At 39.3% G+C, this 24,438-nt stretch overlaps 2 non-coding genes across 2 annotated transcripts; both read left to right on the forward strand.

The window, feature by feature from the left end:
* Nucleotides 1-9,653: 9,653 nt before the first annotated feature.
* Nucleotides 9,654-9,818, forward strand: LOC147033134 (U1 spliceosomal RNA). Its single transcript, XR_015055629.1, has one exon. It is a non-coding gene; the product is annotated as a U1 spliceosomal RNA (small nuclear RNA).
* An 8,784-nt stretch (nt 9,819-18,602) lies between these two features.
* LOC147033135 (U1 spliceosomal RNA) lies at nt 18,603-18,766 on the forward strand. Its single transcript, XR_015055673.1, has one exon. It is a non-coding gene; the product is annotated as a U1 spliceosomal RNA (small nuclear RNA).
* The last annotated feature ends 5,672 nt before the right edge of the window (nt 18,767-24,438 follow it).

Consider the following 24,438-nt stretch of genomic DNA (forward strand, 5'->3'; position numbering starts at 1 on the left):
ATCTTTAAACAACAAACAAAGAAACTGACCTTGCTTGGTGTTGGATTAATGGTTCTGGTGCCTTGGGATCGCAGGGTCTTGAGCTTGAGATCCTGTCGCCATTGAATTAAAACCATGTGGGGTTGAAAGCTTCTCATCCTTCCCAGGTCGCTGAAATAAGTACTATTTGGTATTTGGGGCATTTCATCAATGGCACGACCACACCTTCAGCCAGTGATGCCACCTGCAGCCTTGTGCTTTATCCGAAGCAGGAGGAGGTGATAAACTTGAATTTTATGACTGGAAGGATGGTTTATATTCTTGGAGGTAAACTCATTCATCTATCGCTGGAATGGGATTTGAACAGGAGCTTGACAGCTCATGGTGATATATTGCAGGAAGAAGAGACGTTCAGAGCAAGCAACGACTGCAATTGCGAGGCATTGGGGTCCTGAGACAGGAAGGGGTCCCCGAGGGTGGGATCTCACTTTGCAGACAAAACGTATGGCCTTGTGAGTGGTGGTAAACACAACCCAAAGGGAATGCTCTATCGCAAGAAAACAAAGCAGTGTTAAGTGATGAATCGATTGAAAAAATGTTTTCCCTGATGTTTAACGAGACAGGAGTGTCACTAAATGAGGAGGTGACGATAGTGTTATTTGAGAAAATAGGTGTATTGATAACGAGGGTTAATGTACACAAATGCAACATTAATAATAATAAAACACGTATAATTCCTAATGTTTATACACATCGATATTGTTTGACAAATCCACACCACAATTTATTGTACGATAACGAAACACTCCTCATGAGTAAATGGACCAACCCATGCACACAACAGAACTTTGAAGTTTTTAAAATCAGAACCTGTCCCGGGGATGAAACAAAACTACCCTTGCGGTGCTGAAAAGGGGAAAATTATTCCGTTAAAAAAATGTTAAAATTCATCTGAAATTATCTTTCTTCATTACACCAACGGCAGATCCAGAAGGAGGGTCCTCCTCCGAGTACATGTGCTGAGGTGTAGTCAGTTCCCAATCAGCTTGGACAGCGCTCGCCAAGTGACTTAAGCACTCAAACCTGCACTCCAACGAAATGGTTGATAAAGAATGGCTGGCTCGGCAAGCCAAAGCGAGATGATGGTCATGGAACACACCGCTGATCAGGTTTTAGTGTGAGTTTGTGTTTCAGGCTGGCGGTGAGATTCGGGGGTTACCGACATTCAAATGGGGTAAAATAATTAGATTCGGGGGTTACCGTCATTCTAATGGGGTAAAATAATTAGATTTGGGGGTTACCGTCATTCTAATGGGGTAAAATAATTAGTAAAAGAGCAATCAGAGATTTTAGACCATCTGCACGACTTGTTTTGTGTGGTGTTTGTGTGTTGTTTGTGTCGTGTTGTGTTACATAATTAATGAGTCATAACTAGAACTGCCACTTTATAACTGCTGGCCGTGATGACCGGGTCCCAAGTTGTCCCGCTTTAATGTAACCCAGCTTTGATCGGACACTTGATTCTGACCCATGGCGTTTGTCATTATTCAATTGAGCCGAATTCAACAACAACAAAAAAATCAAAAAGAACCTCGTTTAAAAAAAAAAAATCTGGCTGTCAGACCATGTGTCAGAGTAGGTTGAAATTCAAAATATGTATATATTCCCCATCAGTTCGAGATCATAATTTTGACGTTTCACATCGATCAATTAAGCGGTTCAAGAGAAATAATTTCAATAAAGATTTTCGCTCAATCCAATATGGCTGACAGACCATGTGACATCAATTGTTATTGTTGAATTCTCTGGTATCCCCAAGGCTTGTTGAACATTTGTGTGAAGTTTCCCCGAGATCTGTCCATCCTTTCTGGAGAAGAAGATGTTTGAAGGTTTTTGGGTAAATTCAATATGGCTGCGAAACCATGTGACCAATGATGTTGTATGTGCAAACGTTTTGTTCCTCATGGATAGTCGATCATACATGGGAAGTTTCACCTCAATCTGTTAAGTCGTTTCAGAGAAGATTTTTGAAATTTCATTAAAAAAAATATATGGTTGCTGAATCATGTGACCGATGACTTCATCATTTTTTTTTTCTGTGGACCAATTAATCCCAAAATGACACTCAAATTTTTCATTGATCAAATGGCATATTCTACGTTTGGAATTTTGACGTCATAACGAAGGCACCTATGACATCATAAAATCAATCTTATTCCACACGAAGTGTATTTGCCGTGTGCCAAGTTGCAATTTTTTCCTTGGTGTGGTTTCAGAGACACAGAGGTTCAATTGTTCCCCGTTTCCCAACATGGCCGCCACACCACGTGATCAAGGACATCATCATAATTATCGCTAAAACATTCCACGTAAGTATTCGCTCCTATGGTCAAAATTTTGTCTCAATCTGACAAGCGGTTGCAGAGAAAAACACTAAAGTTATGTGCGGACAAACAAACAGACAAGGAAACAAACAAACAGAGGACAGTTGTGAGAGGAACATGGCTGAGACGGAGGATCTCGTTTTTGCTCTCCTCTCGGCATGACGAAATGGATGCGCGATTCTTGTGTCGTGCTGTAAATTTGCCCGCGTTGAGGGCAAGACGCTCGTCATTGACTGTTCGGCAGAGCCGTGAGGCATGTGCATTTCTGAGGAGGGACGAAGAGTGTGCCTCGTGGCCTCATCACGGGGCCTCAGGCATCGTCTCGTCGTGTGTTCGACGAGGAAGGTGGGCGATCATTGTGAGCAGCCCATGTGTCAGAGAGGAACATTCGGCATATTCGTTCATGAGAAGTCGCACGGCGGAAGGTGAGCTCTCGTGTTGAATACCACCTCACGAATTACCTCACGTACGTTTTCCTGCCCAGAGAGCGGCTCGCCGCCATTTTGGGCGCATCTTCCTGCACAGGACGAAGGGGCTCGACCTCAAAATTCAACAAGTACCATCTCTGGACAGCTAAGTGCTGGAATAAAGGGAAGGTTTTCTTTCCTTTATTTTCCCCTTGTCTGTATTAAAGTCCGTGTGTGGAGGCGCCTCGACTCCAGGCTTTAATTGAACTCACGTAGAAAAAAAACGAAAAAAAAATCAGACAAATGAAAAACCACTCATCGAGTGACAACTTGGCGAAACGGAATGGAACTCCGCAGAGCGTATCCCTCCGCCAGGCTGAACAGTTTACATTTTGTATGCCACTGATAGGTCTGATCTGATTCCGGACCTTAACCAAAATCGAATTGGCTTGTTCTCATCACCTAACCGACTCTTCCACCTTGTTTTGTCACAAGTCATCCCAAACTTTTAGAGATAACATGCTATATATTGTTTTTGGCCCCGTCTCTCAACGGTGAAGAATCACCTGAAAAAATCTCGAGTCGGATCCAGATTCAGATCTTCACCAAAATAGAATCAATTAGTCCTTGTCACACACCCATCCTGTCCACGAAGTTTCATCTGAATCCTTCCTCAACCTTTTGAGGTATCATGCAACATCAGTTTGGCCCCACCTCTCAATGATGAAGAATCAGTTAAATATTAAATAATTCTAGTATCAAGATTTGGATTTGGATCTTCACCAAAATCGAAGCAGTTCTTCCTCGTGGCACTCCCAACCTGTCCACCAAATTTCGTGTGAATCCATCCATAACCTTTAGAGATATTGTGCTGTATCGTGTTGCGAATCTGGAAACCATTATCGCACTCATCATTCAGGTCCTTCAGCTCAGTTATCTCGGGAAGTGCATGTTCCATAGATAGCTCGCAGTAGGGTGAATATACTGATTCTGGCTCACTTTTCCCCATGTCAATGAATGGAGGATTTTCAGCAATTCATATTTTTTTTTCCCTAAAAAATAAACCCCCTTTTTATCCCAAGGTATATTTATTTGTCTCCCCTTTTAACCTAGGGACACTTTTTTTTCAAATAACCCATGCAATAAGATAAAGATTTGTTCAAGTAGGAAAGTAGTAATTTGATTTGTTAAAGGTGATTCTTAAGAAATATCTGAAACGTCTAAGCCTCGTAACACTTTATCAAATAACCAATGCATATTGTTTAGCTCACTCATTGAAGCTATAAAGATTTGTTCATTCTCAAATTCCTTCAATCGTTTAATTTTCTTTACACAATAATCTCCATCTAAAATATTGAAAAACAAAACATTTGAATCTTTACATTTTTTAAGATACCCCTTTTGTGCCATTACGAAATGATAAACTTCTCTTAATGCTCTTGTTTGACCACCTCCTGAGCCACATATCATTTTGAGATTATAGTAAATTGTTTTTTCATTCTTCAATTGATAACCATCAAAGTTTTCAGTCCATTCAAGGATATTCATTTTTTTCTTTACATCCTCTAACTTACTAGTTTTTAAATTGATTCGCTTATTTGTTTTATTTACCTATGTTTTAGTTATTTTTTCAATAAGACTTATTTGATATTTTTCAAATTCATTATGTTTTCCATTTATATACCAACACTGAGATTTTCTCCACTCTTTAGTTTGAGTAATACTTGGTTTGACCATTTATATATTGCGAAAAAACGCGGCGATAGCCCTTAAAAAACCCTAACCCATCTTCCCATCGTTAAAACACAATCTATTTTATACACTCTATCATACAATATCCATATGGAACACAATCTATTCCATTATCTAAAATAAATCTCTTATCATCAAAGGCTCCTAATGCCTTTTTATTTACTTCTTCAATATATATGTAATGTTTATAACTTCTTATTGTATTCATTTTCCTTTATTCTTCTTTCTTATTCATCAAACAATTATAATAATTTCTAAAAGTTATTGATTTCCTTATTACATATTTCTTTATTCCCTTTGACCTCTTATCAATCTGATCACCATAATTATAAGCATATGCCTTTGCTCTCAATCCAATAAACTCACTCATTACTTTTCCACCCAACTCATCCTTAAACTTACCAATAACCTTTTCATTCTTTTTGGAAAATAACTCACTCTTCTTGCTGAAATTAGTTGTATCATATACTCCAATATTTTTCTTCATATATTTATAAACATCATCAGTTTTTATATCGAGGATAAAACTATCAGTGTCCATATACAACAATGAAACATTTTCACCATACTCTTTCTTTAAGTCATTATACAAATAATCATACATCAATATCTTTGATAAATCAAGAACTGCTGTTCCAATATAAATTGGTTTATCCATTACAATACTTTCCTTTTTCATATGAATTGCAGAAAAGTTCTCTGAAAAAACCTCTTCTCTCTCTCAAAACTTGCTTTATTTATCAATCTCGAAGCTTCTTTCCAAGATGTTGCGAATCTAATGTTTTGCCTGTTTCTAACATTTTCCATAGTCTTTCCAAATACAGCATTATTCATTAATTTATAAAAGTCCCCTTCAAATTTTACTTTTGTATTTGCTCTCATATCTGTATTGAATTAAATATAATTTTTCACCCAAGGACTTTGTTTAAATTTTAAAACTCTATGAATTTTAGCTACTCTCAATCCTTCTCTCAAAAACTGTTTTAAGCTTCTCTGATGCAAAACATATCCCTCTTTATCATAGAATGTTGTTAATAACTTTTCTGTTGATTTGCCTTTAATATTAAAACTTTTATGATAATCACTGAACCATTCTTTCTTTGGGGTTTCTTTCTCACATGCAAAAGGAAGGTCTTTATGCTTATTATGAAGATCACTCGGGTACCTCAAATCAACTTCAAAATAATAACCTTCTTCTTCGTCATTCAATTCCTCTTGTGAAGAAATAACAATATTCATCAAAGCCTTTTCAAAATCCTTTTCTTCCACCCACTCTAATTTACCATAAGGCAGAGATTGAGACATTGCCCATCCATACAAATTATTAGCATCGAAATACATCAAATAATTACTATCTTTTTCACTATCATAATTTGGAAGATATTTATTATTTGCTTTAGCATATCTTTTTGAACATACTTGTGATATTCCACCTCTCTTGGACTTCTCAATCATCAAAAGCATATCAACATCGCTGATTAAATCTATATCTTGTTTTGTCATTTTCAACATTGCACTCCAAGCTAAACCAGGAGCTGTGAAATAGTGGGCAGGATCTAATCCATAACAATTTTTATCATGACAGAGTGATCGAAAAGCTTCAAACACATCAGCTAACAATAAAACATCTGTTTTTAGATATAAATCATGATATTCTCCAAGGTTCTTTATCTTAAATATTTTCCATATTTCTTGTGCGTGTTTATATTCCTTATCTCTTATCTCTTCTTCATAAAGGTTATTATAGAAACTTTCTTTTGAAGGAAGTTGTGTTTCTTTAAATCTCATAAATGAATCCATATAATCATAAGGATAAATTCCCTTACTTGTAAGAATTTTCTCTTTACTTTGAATTTCATTCCTTGTTTGAATTTTCTCTCTCGTGAGAATTCCTTCTTTAATCAGAATTTCATCTTTAATCAGAATTTCCTCATTAATTCGAATTTCCTCTTTACTTTGAATTCTCTCTTTTATCTGAATCTGAATTCTTTAAGATATGGATTGCCGTTGGCACACAAGGAGCTCCTCCGCCCTTTAATTGGAATTGATGCCAATTCACACATCCCACTCCTCACCACACAGTATCACATGCAAATCCAACAATGCAAAATTCAAAACAAGACGAACAAATGCAAATGTTTTACTCAGGATAAAGAAACACAGGGTACACCATGAACCAATGAATAAACCATGTTACTCAAAAAAGGGAATGTAATAAAATATATGCAATGATAATAACAAATGACTTATTCGTGAAACAATTGAGGATTCTGATCCATCACTCGAAACACCCTCTCCCACCACCGCCGGGGACGGCGCGACATGTTACACATTTACAAAGACAATTTGCATCTCCCCACCTTAGGAACTCTTGGTGAGGGGTGAGGGGTGAGGAGTGGGGCCCGGGGGGGGCAAATGAAGCCGACACATCGTTTGTCATGTGATATGACCTGTTTTTCCCATGACAGGTTTCATTGGTTGAGATAACATAAGTAAAGCTCGAACATGTGGACGTCACCCAAACGGACGTAAAAACACGTATTTTAGTGTGATTAATTGAAGGGGCTCGCGGGTGGGGCCCACTGGGAAATTTGCATGGACCCCCAAATGACTGACGCCCCCCTGCTTCTGCCCACCCATTCCACTCTCTTCTCACACCCACTCACGTGCCTCCTCCCACCCCAACCGCTCCCTCCCGACTCTCATGTGAGTGTCCGAAGGGAGGGGGATGTGGAGATAAAGGGAAGGAAAGGGTGGAGGTGGGGGTGGGAGTGGGGTGGCTGTCTGCACAGAGGGGGTGGTATGAGTGGAAGGAAGGGGTAGGTAGGAAGGAGGGAGGGTAGGATAGGTGGAGAGTCCCAGCGTTGCAGGTACCTTTGCTGGCGATAAATAAATAAAGAAACACGGCAGCGATTTAAAAAAACATCGAACTGCCCTTCCTGAAGCTCACATGGATCAGGAGGAACAGACACTCAAACCTCCCTCATACCCTGAACTCTGAATTTATTAATGTCGTGAACAAGCTTTGGTATATCCAGGGTGATGAAGGTTGTGGTCAAGGTTCATCGAAGTTCTGTGTGCAGTTTGGAGAAGAAAGCAAATACCTATTTGGGGGATCAACCGCCCCCCCCCCCCTTAGACCCCTGCACGAACGCACATTTTGCTGCGGTCAATACACCTTCGTGAGACATCAGATATGAAGTTTGTGGCCAACTTTCATCAAAATGGTGTGTTTGGTTCAACAGATAATGACTAAAGTTTTTAAGGACTGACTGACTCACTCACCTCCAGACACTGCTCTGTCACAAAAGCTCACCTGAGTGAATTCCAGGTGAGTGAAAAAAGGAGCATCTCCCTCTTGATTGGCTGCTCATCAAGGACATTTCTCGTCACTATGACTTTGCCCTTTGACATTTTGAACCAATTTTCAAATTATTTTCTCCATATTCTCATCATAACAGTTTGTTGAAAATTTAATGACAAAGCCTGAAATGGGGAAAAAGTTAATGCCTGAACAAACACACACACACACACACACACACACACACACACACACACACACACACACACACACACACACACACACACACACACACACACACACAAACACAAACACACACATACAAATACACACACACAAACAAACACACACATACAAATACACACACAAACACAGAAGCACAAATACACACACACGCACATTCACACACACACATAAACAGAAACACAAACACAAACAAACACACACACACATACAAACACTCACACACACAAACAAACACGCACATACAAACATACCCACATACGAACACACACAGAAACACCCACACACACCACACACACAAACAAATACACTCACACACACATACAAACACACACACAAACAAACACACACATACACACGCATTCAAACACACAAACATACAAACACACACACACACACACACAGAAACACACACACACACACCACACACACACACGTGCAAACACACACATACACATAGATACACACACATACACACACAAAAACAAACACACACACACAAACACATTACACACACATCCACACATCCACACACATACACACACACAAACACACACATAGAAACACACACACAAACACACACACACACAAACACACACACACACAAACAGACACATACAAACACACACAAACAAACACACACACAAACACACACACATACACACACATACACACACACACAAACACACACATACAAACACACACACACAAACACACAAACAAACACACACACACACACATACAAACACACACACATACAAACCCACACACACACATACAAACACAAACACACATACAAACACACACACACATACAAACCCACACACACACACACACACACACACACACACACACACACACACACACACACACACACACACACACACACACACACACACACACACACACAAACACACACATACAAACACACGCACACACATACAAACACACACACAAACAAACAAACACACACACAAACACACACACACACACAAACACACACACAAACACACACAGTCACACACACAGACACACACACAAACACACACACACAAACACACGCACACACATACAAACACACACACAAACAAACAAACACACATACAAACACACACACACACACACACACACACACACACACACACACACACCTCATCGTCCTGTTGAGTGCATCCACTGATTTAATCTCCTGTGATCTTCTCTCGAGAGTAAACAAATCGATCCACGTGGAACAAAATGATTCAGAGATTGTTCGAACGAGGAAACAACCCAGCTGGGAAATCACGACTCAACAACGGGCGTCGTGACGTCACGAAGTTAAACATGACGTCATCACACGATGGTAAAAATACTCAGAAGGGATAAAATCGTGAAGACTTTTTAAATTCACTGAAAACAACAGCGAAGGGAGAAATTCTTCAAATATCTAAATCATAAAATGGAACCAAATAGTCCGATGAGAATGTGTTTATAAAGTTCTTGTAACGTTCACCATTGATATAAATATTCAGGATATGGAGTGAATGGTTCCCAGTGAAGGAAGACGGTGCTCGCAGGAAGAGGAGGAATCCCGTGAATCAACGACTCATACTTACCTGACGGGAGAGATACCGTGATCAACAAGGCGGTTCTCTCATGGTGAGACTCCCCCATTGCACTCCGGGGGGGGTTGACCCTTGCGATTTCTCCAAATGTGGGAAACTCGACCGTACAATTTGTGCGAGTGGGGGACTGCGTTCGCGCTGTCCCCTGATCTTTAAACAACAAACAGATAAACTGACCCTGCTTGGTGTTGGATTAATGGGTCTGGTGCCTTGGGATCGCAGGGTCTTGAGCTTGAGATCCTGTCGCGATTGAATTAAAACCATGTGGGGTTGAAAGCTTGTCATCCTTCCCAGGTCGGTGAACTCAGTACCATTTGGCATTTGGGGCATTTCATCAGTGGCACGACCACACCTTCAGCCAGTGATGCCACCTGCAGCTTTGTGCTTTATCCGAAGCAGGAGGAGATGATAAACTTGAATTTTATGACTGGAAGGATGGTTTATATTCTTGGAGGTAAACTCATTCATCTCTCGCTGGAATGGGATTTGAACAGGAGCTTGACAGCTCATGGTGATATATTGCAGGAAGAAGAGACGTTCAGAGCAAGCAACGACTGCAATTGCCTGGCATGGGGTCCTGAGACAGGCAGGGGTTCCCGCGGGTGGGATCTCACTTTGCAGACAAAACGTATGGCCTTGTGAGTGGTGGTAAACACAACCCAAAGGGAATGCTCTATCGCAAGAAAACAAAGCAGTGTTAAGTGATGAATCGATTGAAAAAATGTTTTCCCTGATGTTTAACGAGACAGGAGTGTCACTAAATGAGGAGGTGACGATAGTGTTATTTGAGATAGTAGGTGTAATGATAACGAGGGTTAATGTACACAAATGCAACAGTAATAATAATAAAACACGTATAATTCCTAATGTTAATACACATCGATATTGTTTGACAAATCCACACCACAATTTATTGTACGATAACGAAACACTCCTCATGAGTAAATGGACCAACCCATGCACACAACAGAACGTTGAAGTTTTTAAAATGAGAACCTGTCCCGGGGATGAAACGAAACTACCCTTGCGGTGCTGAAAAGGGGAAAATTACTCCGTTAAAAAAATGTTAAAATTCACCCGAAATTATCTTTCTTCATTACACCAACGGCAGATCCAGAAGGAGGGTCCTCCGCCGAGTACATGTGCTGAGGTGTAGTCAGTTCCCATTCAGTTTGGACAACGCTCGCCAAGTGACTTAAGCACTCAAACCTGCACTCCAACGAAATGGTTGATAAAGAATGGCTGGCTCGGCAAGCCAAAGCGAGATGATGGTCATGGAACACACCCCTGATCAGGTTTTGGTGTGAGTTTGTGTTTCAGGCTGGCGGTGAGATTCGGGGGTTACCTTCATTCTAATGGGGTAAAATAATTAGATTTGGGGGTTACCGTCATTCTAATGGGGTAAAATAATTAGAAAAAGAGCAATCAGAGATTTTAGACCATCTGCACGACTTGTTTTGTGTGGTGTTTGTGTGTTGTTTGTGTCGTGTTGTGTGTTACATAATTAATGAGACATAACGGGAACTGCCACTTTATAAACGCTGGCCGTGATGACCGGGTCCCAAGTTGTCCCGCTTTAATGTAACCCCGCTTTGATCGGACACTTGATTCTGACCCATGGCGTTTGTCATTATTCAATTGAGCCGAATTCAACAACAACAAAAAAAATCAAAAAGAACCTCGTTTTAAAAAAAAAAAATCTGGCTGTCACACCATGTGTCAGCGCAGGTTGAAATTTAAAATATGTATATATTCCCCATCAGTTCGAGATCATAATTTTGACGTTTCACATCGATCAATTAAGCGGTTCAAGAGAAATAATTTCAATAAAGATTTTCGCTCAATCCAATATGGCTGAGAGACCATGTGACATCAATTGTTATTGGTGAATTCTCTGGTATCCCCAAGGCTTGTTGAACATTTGTGTGATGTTTCCCCGAGATCTGTCCATCCTTTCTGGAGAAGAAGATGTTTGAAGGTTTTTGGGTAAATTCAATATGGCTGCTAAACCATGTGACCAATGATGTTGTATGTGAAAACGTTTTGTTCCTCATGGATAGTCGATCATACATGGGAAGTTTCACCTCAATCTGTTAAGTCGTTTCAGAGAAGATTTTTGAAATTTCATTAAAAAAAACATATGGTTGCTGAATCATGTGACCGATGACTTCATCATTTTTTTTTTCTGTGGACCAATTAATCCCAAAATGAACCTCAAATTTTTCATAGATCAAATGTCATATTCTACGTTTGGAATTATGACGTCATAACGAAGGCACCTATGACATCATAAAATCAATCTTATTCCACACGAAGTGTACTTGCCGTGTGCCAAGTTGCAATTTTTTCCTTGGTGTGGGTTCAGAGACACAGAGGTTCAATTGTTCCCCGTTTCCCAACATGGCCGCCACACCACGTGATCAAGGACATCATCATAATTATTTTTAAAACATTCCACGTAAGTATTCGCTCCTATGGTCAAAATTTTGTCTCAATCTGACAAGCGGTTGCAGAGAAAAACACGAAAGTTATGTGCGGACAAACAAACAGACAAGGAAACAAACAAACAGAGGACAGTTGTGAGAGGAACATGGCTGAGACGGAGGATCTCGTTTTTGCTCTCCTCTCGGCACGACGAAATGGCTGCGCGATTCTTGTGTCGTGCTGTAAATTTGCCCGCGTACAGGGCAAGACGCTCGTCATTGACTGTTCGGCAGAGCCGTGAGGTGTGTGCATTTCTGAGGAGGGACGAAGAGTGTGCCTCGTGGCCTCATCACGGGGCCTCAGGCATCGTCTCGTCGTGTGTTCGACGAGGAAGGTGGGCGATCATTGTGAGCAGCCCTCGTGTCAGAGAGGAACATTCGGCATATTCGTTCATGAGAAGTCGCACGGCGGAAGGTGAGCTCTCGTGTTGAATACCACCTCACGAATTACCTCACGTACGTTTTCCTGCCCAGAGAGCGGCTCGGCGCCATTTTGGGCGCATTTTCCTGCACAGGAGGAAGGGGCTCGACCTCAAAATTCAACAAGTACCATCTCTGGATAGCTAAGTGCTGGAATAAAGGGAAGGTTTTCTTTCCTTTATTTTCCCCTTGTCTGTATTAAAGTCCGTGTGTGGAGGCGCCTCGAATCCAGGCTTTAATTGAACTCACGTAGAAAAAAAAACGAAATAAAAATCAGACAAATGAAAAACCACTCATCGAGTGACAACTTGGCGAAACGGAATGGCACTCGGCAGAGCGTATCCCTCCGCCAGGCTGAACAGTTTACATTTTGTATGCCACTGATAGGTCGGATCTGATTCCGGACCTTAACCAAAATCGAATTGGCTTGTTCTCATCACCTAACCGACTCTTCCACCTCGTTTTGTCACAAGTCATCCGCAACTTTTAGAGATAACATGCTATATATTGTTTTTGGCCCCGTCTCTCAACGGTGAAGAATCACCTGAAAAAATCTCGAGTCCGGATCCAGATTCAGATCTTCACCAAAATAGAATCAATTAGTCCTTGTCACACACCCATCCTGTCCACGAAGTTTCATCTGAATCCTTCCTCAACCTTTTGAGGTATCATGCAACATCAGTTTAGCCCCATCTCTCAATGGTGAAGAATCAGTTAAAAATTAAATAATTCTAGTATCAAGATTTGGATTTGGATCTTCACCAAAATTGAAGCAGTTCTTCCTCGTGGCACTCCCAACCTGTCCACCAAATTTCGTGTGAATCCATCCATAACCTTTAGAGATATTGGGCTGTATCGTGTTGCGAATCTGGAAACCATTATCGCACTCATCATTCAGGTCCTTCGGCTCAGTTATCTCGGGAAGTGCATGTTCCATAGATAGCTCGCAGTAGGGTGAATATACTGATTCTGGCTCACTTTTCCCCATGTAAATGAATGGAGGATTTTCAGCGATTCATATTTTTTTTCCCAAAAAAATAAACCCCCTTTTTATCCCAAGGTATATTTATTTGTCTCCCCTTTTAACCTCGGGACACTTTTTTTTCAAATAACCCATGCAATAAGATAAAGATTTGTTCAAGTAGTAAAGTAGTAATGTGATTTGTTAAAGGTGATTCTTAAGAAATATCTGAAACGTCTCAGCCTCGTAACACTCTTTATCAAATAACCAATGCATATTGTTTAGCTCACTCATTGAAGCTATAAAGATTTGTTCATTCTCAAATTCCTTCAATAGTTTAATTTTCTTTACACAATAATCCCCATCTAAAATATTGAAAAACAAAACATTTGAATCTTTATATTTTTTAAGATACCCCTTTTGTGCCATTACGAAATGATAAACTTCTCGTAATGCTCTTGTTTGACCACCTCCTGAGCCACATATCATTTTGAGATTATAGTAAATTGTTTTTTTTCATTGTTCAATTGATAACCATCAAAGTTTTCAGTCCATTCAAGGATATTCATTTTTTTCTTTGCATCCTCTAACTTACTAGTTTTTAAATTGATTCGCTTCTTTGTTTTATTTACCTTTGTTTTAGTTATTTTTTCAATAAGACTTATTTGATATTTTTCACATTCATTATGTTTTCCATTTATATACCAAGACTGAGATTTTCTCCACTCTTAAGTTTGATTAATACTTGGTTTGACCATTTATATATTGCGAAAAAACGCGGCGATAGCCCTTAAAAAACCCTAACCCATCTTCCTATCGTTAAAACACAATCTATTTTATACACTCTATCATACAATATCCACATGGAACACAATCTATTCAATTATCTAAAATAAATCTCTTATCATCAAAGGCTCCTAATGCCTTTTTATTTACTTCTTCACTATATATGTTATGTTTATAACTTCTTATTGTATTCATTTTCCTATATTCTTCTTTCTTATTCATCAAACAATTATAATAATTTCTAAAAGTTATTGATTTCTTTATTACATATTTCTTTATTCCCTTTAACCTCTTATCAATCTGATCACCATACTTATAAGCATATGCCTTTGCTCTCAATCCAATAAACTCACTCATTACTTTTCCACCCAACTCATCCTTAAACTTACCAATAACTTTTTCATTCTTTTTGGAAAATAACTCACTCTTCTTGCTGAAATTACTTGTATCATATACTCCAATATTTTTCTTCATATCTTTATAAACATCATCAGTTTTTATATCTAGGATAAAACTATCAGTGTCCATCTACAACAATGAAACATTTTCACCATACTCTTTCTTGAAGTCATTATACAAATAATCATACATCAATATCTTTGATAAATCAAGAACTGCTGTTCCAATATAAATTGGTTTATCCATTACAATACTTTCCTTTTTCATATGAATTGCAGAAAAGTTCTCTGAAAAAACCTCTTCTCTCTCTCAAAACTTGCTTTATTTATCAATCTCGAAGCTTCTTTCCAAGATGTTGCGAATCTAATGTTTTGCCTGTTTCTAACATTTTCCATAGTCTTTCCAAATACAGCATTATTCATTAACTTATAAAAGTCCCCTTCAAATTTTACTTTTGTATTTGCTCTCATATCTGTATTGAATTGAATATAATTTTTCACCCAAGGACTTTGTTTAAATTTTAAAACTCTATGAATTTTAGCTACTCTCAATCCTTCTCTCAAAAACTGTTTTAAGCTTCTCTGATGCAAAACATATCCCTCTTTATCATAGAATGTTGTTAATAACTTTTCTGTTGATTTGCCTTTAGTATTAAAACTTTTATGATAATCACTGAACCATTCTTTCTTTGGGGTTTCTTTCTCACATGCAAAAGGAAGGTCTTTATGCTTATTATGAAGATCACTCGGGTACCTCAAATCAACTTCAAAATAATAACCTTCTTCTTCGTCATTCAAGTCCTCTTGAGAAGAAATAACAATATTCATCAAAGCCTTTTCATAATCCTTTTCTTCCACCCACTCTAATTTACCATAAGGCAGAGATTGAGACATTGCCCATCCATACAAATTATTAGCATCAAAATACATCAAATAATTACTATCTTTTTCACTATCATAATTTGGAAGATATTTATTATTTGCTTTAGCATATCTTTTTGAACATACTTGTGATATTCCACCTCTCTTGGACTTCTCAATCATCAAAAGCATATCAACATCGCTGATTAAATCTATATCTTGTTTTGTCATTTTCAACATTGCACTCCAAGCTAAACCAGGAGCTGTGAAATAGTGGGCAGGATCTAATCCATAACAATTTTTATCATGACAGAGTGATCGAAAAGCTTCAAACACATCAGCTAACAATAAAACATCTGTTTTTAGATATAAATCATGATATTCTCCAAGGTTCTTTATCTTAAATATTTTCCATATTTCTTGTGCGTGTTTATATTCCTTATCACTTATCTCTTCTTCATAAAGGTTATTATAGAAACTTTCTTTTGAAGGAAGTTGTGTTTCTTTAAATCTCATAAATGAATCCATATAATCATAAGGATAAATTCCCTTACTTGTAAGAATTTTCTCTTTACTTTGAATTTCATTCCTTGTTTGAATTTTCTCTCTCGTGAGAATTCCTTCTTTAATCAGAATTTCATTTTTAATCAGAATTTCCTCATTAATTCGAATTTCCTCTTTACTTTGAATTCTCTCTTTAATCTGAATCTGAATTCTTTAAGATATGGATTGCCGTTGGCTCACAAGGAGCTCCTCCGCCCTTTAATTGGAATTGATGCCAATTCACACATCCCACTCCTCACCACACAGTATCACAAGCAAATCCAACAATGCAAAATTCAAAACAAGACGAACAAATGCAAATGTTTTACTCAGGATAAAGAAACACAGGGTACACCATGAACCAATGAATAAACCATGTTACTCAAAAAAGGGAATGTAATAAAATATATGCAATGATAATAACAAATGACTTATTCGTGAAACAATTGAGGATTCTGATCCGTCACTCGTAACACCCTCTCCCACCACTGCCGGGGACGGCGCGACATGTTACACATTTACAAAGACAATTTGCATCTCCCCACCTTAGGAACTCTTGGTGAGGGGTGAGGGGTGAGGGGTGAGGAGTGGGGCCCGGGGGGGCAAATGAAGCCGACACATCGTTTGTCATGTGATATGACCTGTTTTTCCCATGACAGGTTTCATTGGTTGAGATAACATAAGTAAAGCTCGAACATGTGGACGTCACCCAAACGGACGTAAAAACATGTATTTTAGTGTGATTAATTGAAGGGGCTCGCGGGTGGGGCCCACTGGGAAATTTGCATGGACCCCCAAATGACTGACGCCCCCCTGCTTCTCCCCACCCATTCCACTCTCTTCTCACACCCACTCACGTGCCTCCTCCCACCCCAACCGCTCCCTCCCGACTCTTATGTGAGTGTCCGAAGGGAGGGGGATGTGGAGATAAAGGGAAGGAAAGGGTGGAGGTGGGGGTGGGAGTGGGGTGGCTATCTGCACGGAGGGGGTGTATGAGTGGAAGGAAGGGGTAGGTAGGAAAGAGGGAGGGTAGGATAGGTGGAGAGTCCCAGCGTTGCAGGTACCTTTGCTGGCGGTAAATAAATAAAGAAACACGGCAGCGATTTAAAAAAAAACATTGAACTGCCCTTCCTGAAGCTCACGTGGATCAGGAGGAACAGACACTCAAACCTCCCTCATACCCTGAACTCTGAATTTATTAATGTCGTGAACAAGCTTTGGTATATCCAGGGTGATGAAGGTTGTGGTCAAGATTCATCGAAGTTCTGTGTGCAGTTTGGAGAAGAAAGCAAATCCCTATTTGGGGGATCAACCGCCCCCCCCCCTTTGACCCCTCCACGAACGCACATTTTGCTGCGGTCAATACACCTTCGTGAGACATCAGATATGAAGTTTGTGGCCAACTTTCATCAAAATGGTGTGTTTGGTTCAACAGATAATGACTAAAGTTTTTAAGGACTGACTGACTCACTCACCTCCAGACACTGCTCTGTCACAAAAGCTCACCTGAGTGAATTCCAGGTGAGTGAAAAAAGGAGCATCTCCCTCTTGATTGGCTGCTCATCAGGGACCTTTCTCGTCACTATGACTTTACCCTTTGACATTTTGAACCAATTTTCAAATTATTTTCTCCATATTCTCATCATAACAGTTTGTTTAAAATTTAATGACAAAGCCTGAAATGGGAAAAAAGTTATTGCCTGGACAAACACACACACACACACACACACACACACACAAATACACACACACACACACACACACACACACACACACACACACACACACACACACACACACACACACACACACACACACAAACACACAAACACACACATACAAATACACACACACACACACACACACACACACACACACAAACAAACACACACATACAAATACACACACAAACACAGAAGCACAAATACACACACACGCACATTCACACACACACATAAACAGAAACACAAACACAAACAAACACACACACACTTACAAACACACACACACACACACACACACACACACACACACACACACACACCTCATCGTCCTGTTGAGTGCATCCACTGATTTAATCTCCTGTGATCTTCTCTCGAGAGTAAACAAATCGATCCACGTGGAACAAAATGATTCAGAGATTGTTCGAACGAGGAAACAACCCAGCTGGGAAATCACGACTCAACAACGTGCGTCGTGACGTCACTAAGTAAAACGTGGCGTCATCACACGAAAGTAAAAATACTCAGAAGGGATCAAATCGTGAAGACTTTTTAAATTCACTGAAAACAACAGCGAAGGGAGAAATTCTTCAAATATCTAAATCATAAAATGGAACCAAATAGTCCGATGAGAATGTGTTTATAAAGTTCTTGTAACATTCACCATTGATATAAATATTCAGGATATGGAGTGAATGGTTCCCAGTGAAGGAAGACGGTGCTCGCAGTAAGAGGAGGAATCCCGTGAATCAACAACTCATACTTACCTGACGGGAGAGATACCGTGATCAACAAGGCGGTTCTCTCATGGTGAGACTCCCCCATTGCACTCCGGGGGGGTTGACCCTTGCGATTTCTCCAAATGTGGGAAACTCGACCGTACAATTTGTGGGAGTGGGGGACTGCGTTCGCGCTGTCCCCTGATCTTTAAACAACAAACAGATAAACTGACCCTGCTTGGTGTTGGATTAATGGTTCTGCTGCCTTGGGATCGCAGGGTCTTGAGCTTGAGATCCTGTCGCGATTGAATTAAAACCATGTGGGGTTGAAAGCTTGTCATCCTTCTCAGGTCGGTGAACTCAGTACCATTTGGCATTTGGGGCATTTCATCAGTGGCACGACCACACCTTCAGCCAGTGATGCCACCTGCAGCTTTGTGCTTTATCCGAAGCAGGAGGAGATGATAAACTTGAATTTTATGACTGGAAGGATGGTTTATATTCTTGGAGGTAAACTCATTCATCTCTCACTGGAATGGGATTTGAACAGGAGCTTGACAGCTCATGGTGATATATTGCAGGAAGAAGAGACGTTCAGAGCAAGCAATGACTGCAATTGCTCGGCATGGGGTCCTGAGACAGGCAGGGGTTCCCGCGGGTGGGATCTCACTTTGCAGACAAAACGTATGGCCTTGTGAGTGGTGGTAAACACAACCCAAAGGGAATGCTCTATCGCAAGAAAACAAAGCAGTGTTAAGTGATAATCGATTGAAAAAATGTTTTCCCTGATGTTTAACGAGACAGGAGTGTCACTAAATGAGGAGGTGACGATAGTGTTATTTGAGATAGTAGGTGTAATGATAACGAGGGTTAATGTACACAAATTCAACAGTAATAATAATAAAACACGTATAATTCCTAATGTTAATACACATCGATATTGTTTGACAAATCCACACCACAATTTATTGTACGATAACGAAACACTCCTCATGAGTAAATGGACCAACCCATGCACACAACAGAACGTTGAAGTTTTGAAAATGAGAACCTGTCCCGGGGATGAAACGAAACTACCCTTGCGGTGCTGAAAAGGGGAAAATTACTCCGTTAAAAAAATGTTAAAATTCACCCGAAATTATCTTTCTTCATTACACCAACGGCAGATCCAGAAGGAGGGTCCTCCGCCGAGTACATGTGCTGAGGTGTAGTCAGTTCCCATTCAGCTTGGACAACGCTCGCCAAGTGACTTAAGCACTCAAACCTGCACTCCAACGAAATGGTTGATAAAGAATGGCTGGCTCGGCAAGCCAAAGCGAGATGATGGTCATGGATCACACCCCTGATCGGGTTTTGGTGTGAGTTTGTGTTTCAGGCTGGTGGTGAGATTCGGGGGTTACCGACATTCTAATGGGGTAAAATAATTAGATTTGGGGGTTACCGTCATTCTAATGGGGTAAAATAATTAGAAAAAGAGCAATCAAAGATTTTAGACCATCTGCACGACTTGTTTTGTGTGGTGTTTGTGTGTTGTTTGTGTCGTGTTGTGTGTTACATAATTAATGAGACATAACGGGAACTGCCACTTTATAAATGCTGGCCGTGATGACCGGGTCCCAAGTTGTCCCGCTTTAATGTAACCCCGCTTTGATCGGACACTTGATTCTGACCCATGGCGTTTGTCATTATTCAATTGAGCCGAATTCAACAACAACAAAAAAAATCAAAAAGAACCTCGTTTTAAAAAAAAAAATCTGGCTGTCACACCATGTGTCAGCGCAGGTTGAAATTTAAAATATGTATATATTCCCCATCAGTTCGAGATCATAATTTTGACATTTCACATCGATCAATTCAGCGGTTCAAGAGAAATAATTTCAATAAAGATTTTCGCTCAATCCAATATGGCTGAGAGACCATGTGACATCAATTGTTATTGGTGAATTCTCTGGTATCCCCAAGGCTTGTTGAACATTTGTGTGAAGTTTCCCCGAGATCTGTCCATCCTTTCTGGAGAAGAAGATGTTTGAAGGTTTTTGGGTAAATTCAATATGGCTGCTAAACCATGTGACCAATGACGTTGTATGTGAAAACGTTTTGTTCCTCATGGATAGTCGATCATACATGGGAAGTTTCACCTCAATCTGTTAAGTCGTTTCAGAGAAGATATTTGAAATTTCATTAAAAAAAACATATGGTTGCTGAATCATGTGACCGATGACTTCATCATTTTTTTTTTCTGTGGACCAATTAATCCCAAAATGACCCTCAAATTTTTCATAGATCAAATGTCATATTCTACGTTTGGAATTATGACGTCATAACGAAGGCACCTATGACATCATAAAATCAATCTTATTCCACACGAAGTGTACTTGCCGTGTGCCAAGTTGCAATTTTTTCCTTGGTGTGGTTTCAGAGACACAGAGGTTCAATTGTTCCCCGTTTCCCAACATGGCCGCCACACCACGTGATCAAGGACATCATCATAATTATTGTTAAAACATTCCACGTAAGTATTCGCTCCTATGGTCAAAATTTTGTCTCAATCTGACAAGCGGTTGCAGAGAAAAACACGAAAGTTATGTGCGGACAAACAAACAGACAAGGAAAACAAACAAACAGAGGACAGTTGTGAGAGGAACATGGCTGAGACGGAGGATCTCGTTTTTGCTCTCCTCTCGGCACGACGAAATGGCTGCGCGATTCTTGTGTCGTGCTGTAAATTTGCCCGCGTACAGGGCAAGACGCTCGTCATTGACTGTTCGGCAGAGCCGTGAGGTGTGTGCATTTCTGAGGAGGGACGAAGAGTGTGCCTCGTGGCCTCATCACGGGGCCTCAGGCATCGTCTCATCGTGTGTTCGACGAGGAAGGTGGGCGATCATTGTGAGCAGCCCTCGTGTCAGAGAGGAACATTCGGCATATTCGTTCATGAGAAGTCGCACGGCGGAAGGTGAGCTCTCGTGTTGAATACCACCTCACGAATTACCTCACGTACATTTTCCTGCCCATAGAGCTGCTCGGCGCCATTTTGGGCGCATCTTCCTGCACAGGACGAAGGGGCTCGACCTCAAAATTCAACAAGTACCATCTCTGGACAGCTAAGTGCTGGAATAAAGGGAGGGTTTTCTTTCCTTTATTATCCCCTTGTCTGTATTAAAGTCCGTGTGTGGAGGCGCCTCGACTCCAGGCTTTAATTGACCTCACATAGAAAAAAAACGAAAAAAAAAATCAGACAAATGAAAAACCACTCATCGAGTGACAACTTGGCGAAACGGAATGGCACTCAGCAGAGCGTATCCCTCCGCCAGGCTGAACAGTTTACATTTTGTATGCCACTGATAGGTCGGATCTGATTCCGGACCTTAACCAAAATCGAATTGGCTTGTTCTCATCACCTAACCGACTCTTCCACCTCGTTTTGTCACAAGTCATCCGCAACTTTTAGAGATAACATGCTATATATTGTTTTTGGCCCCGTCTCTCAACGGTGAAGAATCACCTGAAAAAATCTCGAGTCCGGATCCAGATTCAGATCTTCACCAAAATAGAATCAATTAGTCCTTGTCACACACCCATCCTGTCCACTAAGTTTCATCTGAATCCTTCCTCAACCTTTTGAGGTGTCATGCAACATCAGTTTCGCCCCATCTCTCAATGGTGAAGAATCAGTTAAAAATTAAATAATTCTAGTATCAAGACTTGGATTTGGATCTTCACCTAAATCGAAGCATTTCTTCCTCGTGGCACTCCCAACCTGTCCACCAAATTTCGTGTGAATCCATCCATAACCTTTAGAGATATTGTGCTGTATCGTGTTGCGAATCTTGAAACCATTATCGCACTCATCATTCAGGTCCTTCAGCTCAGTTATCTCGGGAAGTGCATGTTCCATAGATAGCTCGCAGTTGGGTGAATATACTGATTCTGGCTCACCTTTCCCCATGTAAATGAATGGGGGATTTTCAGCGATTCATATTTTTTTCCCTAAAAAATAAACCCCCTTTTTATCCCAAGGTATATTTATTTGTCTCCCCTTTTAACCTGGGGACACTTTTTTTTCAAATAATCCATGCAATAAGATAAAGATTTGTTCAAGTAGCAAAGTCGTAATGTGATTTGTTAAAGGTGATTCTTAAGAAATATCTGAAACGTCTAAGCCTCTAGACACTCTTTATCAAATAACCAATGCATATTGTTTTGCTCACTCATTGAACCTATAAAGATATGTTCATTCTCAAATTCCTTCAATAGTTTAATTTTCTTTGCACAATAATCCCCATCTAAAATATTGAAAAACAAAATATTTGAATCTTTATATTTTTTAAGATTCCCGTTTTGTGCCATTACGAAATGATAAACTTCTCTTAATGCTCTTGTTTGACCACTTCCTGAGCCACATATCATTTTGAGATTATAGTTAATTGTTTTTTCATTGTTCAATTGATAACCATCAAAGTTTTCAGTCCATTCAAGGATATTCATTTTTTTCTTTACATCCTCTAACTTACTAGTTTTTAAATTGATTCGCTTATTTGTTTTATTTACCTTTGTTTTAGTTATTTTTTCAATAAGACTTATTTGATATTTTTCACATTCATTATGTTTTCCATATATATACCAACACTGAGATTTTCTCCACTCTTTAGTTTGATTAATACTTGGTTTGACCATTTATATATTGTGAAAAAACGCGGCGGTAGCCCTTAAAAAACCCTAACCCATCTTTCCATCGTTAAAACACAATCTATTCTATACACTATCATACAATATCCATATGGAACACAATCTATTCCATTATCTAAAATAAATCTCTTATCATCAAAGGCTCCTAATGCCTTTTTATTTACTTCTTCACTATATATGTTATGTTTATAACTTCTTATTGTATTCATTTTCCTATATTCTTCTTTCTTATTCATCAAACAATTATAATAATTTCTAAAAGTTATTGATTTCCTTATTACATATTTCTTTATTCCCTTTAATCTCTTATCAATCTGATCACCATAATTATAAGCATATGCCTTTGCTCTCAATCCAATAAACTCACTCATTACTTTTCCACCCAACTCATCCTTAAACTTACCAATAACCTTTTCATTCTTTTTGGAAAATCTCACTCTTCTTGCTGAAATTACTTGTATCATATACTCCAATATTTTTCTTCATATCTTTATAAACATCATCAGTTTTTATATCTTGGATAAAACTATCAGTGTCCATATACAACAATGAAACATTTTCACCATACTCTTTCTTGAAGTCATAATACAAGTGATCATACATCAATATCTTTGATAAATCAAGAACTGCTGTTCCAATATAAATTGGTTTATCCATTGCAATACTTTCCATTTTCATATGAATTGCAGAAAAGTTCTCTGAAAAAACCTCCTCTCTCTCAAAACTTGGTTTATTTATCAATCTCGAAGCTTCTTTCCAAGATGTTGCGAATCTAATGTTTTGCCTGTTTCTAACATTTTCCATAGTCTTTCCAAATACAGCATTATTCATTAATTTATAAAAGTCCCCTTCAAATTTTACTTTTGTATTTGCTCTCATATCTGTATTGAATTGAATATACTTTTTCACCCAAGGACTTTGTTTAAATTTTAAAACTCTATGAATTTTAGCTACTCTCAATCCTTCTCTCAAAAACTGTTTTAAGCTTCTCTGATGCAAAACATATCCCTCTTTATCATAGAATGTTGTTAATAACTTTTCTGTTGATTTGCCTTTAATATTAAAACTTTTATGAAAATCACTGAACCATTCTTTCTTTGGGGTTTCTTTCTCACATGCAAAAGGAAGGTCTTTATGCTTATTATGAAGATCACTCGGGTACCTCAAATCAACTTCAAAATAATAACCTT

Source organism: Eptatretus burgeri, chromosome 2 (genome assembly GCF_056783735.1).
Source record: "Eptatretus burgeri isolate ZD-2024b chromosome 2, Ebu_testis_v1, whole genome shotgun sequence".
Lineage (NCBI taxonomy): Eukaryota > Metazoa > Chordata > Myxini > Myxiniformes > Myxinidae > Eptatretus > Eptatretus burgeri.